Raw genomic sequence first — 1862 nt, 5'->3', positions numbered from 1 at the left:
TCTATTAGAAATCTCTTAGCCACTGAAACTTGTTTTGTTGCATTTTCTTTTCCCCCTTTTGGTTAAGAAGGCATTCTCAATCCCATGATGCCAGGGCCAGGCTTATCCCTGGGAGTCTTGTCACACATTGCCATGGATACTTACATCCCTGAAAGTCATATCCCATGTAGGGGGTAGGGTAGTTTATTTGCAGAATTGGCTTAGAGAGAGAGAGAGGCCACATCTGAGCAACAAAAGTGGCTCTCAGGGGGTGACACTTCAGCATAATTGTAAGTATGCTCAGTTTCTCATTTGTGGGAGTAAGTTTCATAAGGGCAAGCTCCAAGACTGAGAGCTTGGCTTATTAAGTTGGGAGCCCTTAATGCTTGAGAATATCAGCAGTTCCCCAGGTGAGGAAGTTTAATATTTCTACGTTTTCCTCGTGTTGCTCAAGAGAACTCTGCAAATACCTTTTTATTTTCTGTCCAAATACTCTGGAATGTATCTGGTTATTACATTAAACTGTGCAGAATAACAAGATCTCATTACCTATGCTAAGCTCCATGTAATTATACTGTTTAAATAAACTGATCATACAGTTTAAATTAGTGGGCTACAGAAAATTTAAATTGTTTACCAAATAAGCATCTCTTCCATTAGTCTCATACAGAATTTGAAGTTTTAAAATACAATCAATATCATCTTTTACACTGTAGTCCTAAGCAAGTCTACTTCATTCATACCTCTAATTGAAGTCTGGTTTCCTTTTCAGCTTCTTTAGTTGCTGTATGGAATAATGCTGCCTCTCAGAGCTGCAGAACTCTACCTCTGGGTCTTAGGTGTCACACAAATATACAAAGTTCCCAGGGAACTGCCAAGCTATACCCAAAGAACTTAGCATTTCAAAATTTAGAAATAACAATTAAAACTCAGAAAGAGATGTGACTGCTCTAAGAGCTTACAATCTAGGAGCCTTTACAATGAGGCTTATTGAACATTATGTACTCCTAACTCATTGATTTCCCAATCTCTACCCATTTTCTGTCCCCTGATAACCTGTGTTCTTGAATTCAATTCTCAGTGTTTGCTCATTATATTTAGTTTATATTAGAAAGACCATAAAATATTTTTCCTTTCATTTCTTGCTTGTTTCAAGCAACATAAGGTCTTATAAGGTTCATTTACCTAGTTGCATGCCTCACAACTTCATTCCTTCTCGCAGCCACTCAATATTCCATAGTATGTATACACCATAAAATGCCCTTCCATTCTTCAGTTGATGTTCCCTTAGGCCAACTCCATTGTAAATCATGAATAATGCCACCATGAACACAAATGTATAAATGTTGATTCCTGCCTCTGTTTTCAGTTCCTCCAAGTATATACCTAATAACTGTGATGCATGATCACATGACATCCCTATACCCAGGCTCCTGTGAAACCACCACACTGCCTTCCAAAGGGGCTGCAACATTCTACCTTCCTACCAACAGTGAATAGGTATATCTCTTTCCACAACTTCTCCAGCACTTGTATCTTTCTGTTTAGTTCATAAATAGTTTTATTCACACCCTATAAAATCCATTCTAAGTGAACAACCAATGACTCCCAGTATAATCACATTTATGCATTCACCATAACAGTCTATATGAGAACATACCAATTTCTTCTGTAAATAAAGAAAAGAAAAATAAAAGAATAAAAAAATAAAAAGGGAAAACAGCAACAATGACTAGAATCCCATACCCCTTCTTTATATCCCTCTGTTACTTTTAAATTCGGTATATTGCCTTTGTAACAATTAGGGTTGGAATATTGCAATGTGACTCTTAACTCTAGACCCTAGTTTACACTGATTGTATTTTTTACATTTACCATCCTAT

The sequence above is a fragment of the Choloepus didactylus genome, chromosome 6, assembly GCF_015220235.1.
Source record: "Choloepus didactylus isolate mChoDid1 chromosome 6, mChoDid1.pri, whole genome shotgun sequence".
Classification (NCBI taxonomy): domain Eukaryota; kingdom Metazoa; phylum Chordata; class Mammalia; order Pilosa; family Megalonychidae; genus Choloepus; species Choloepus didactylus.
Note: the sequence above shows the minus strand (reverse complement) of the source record.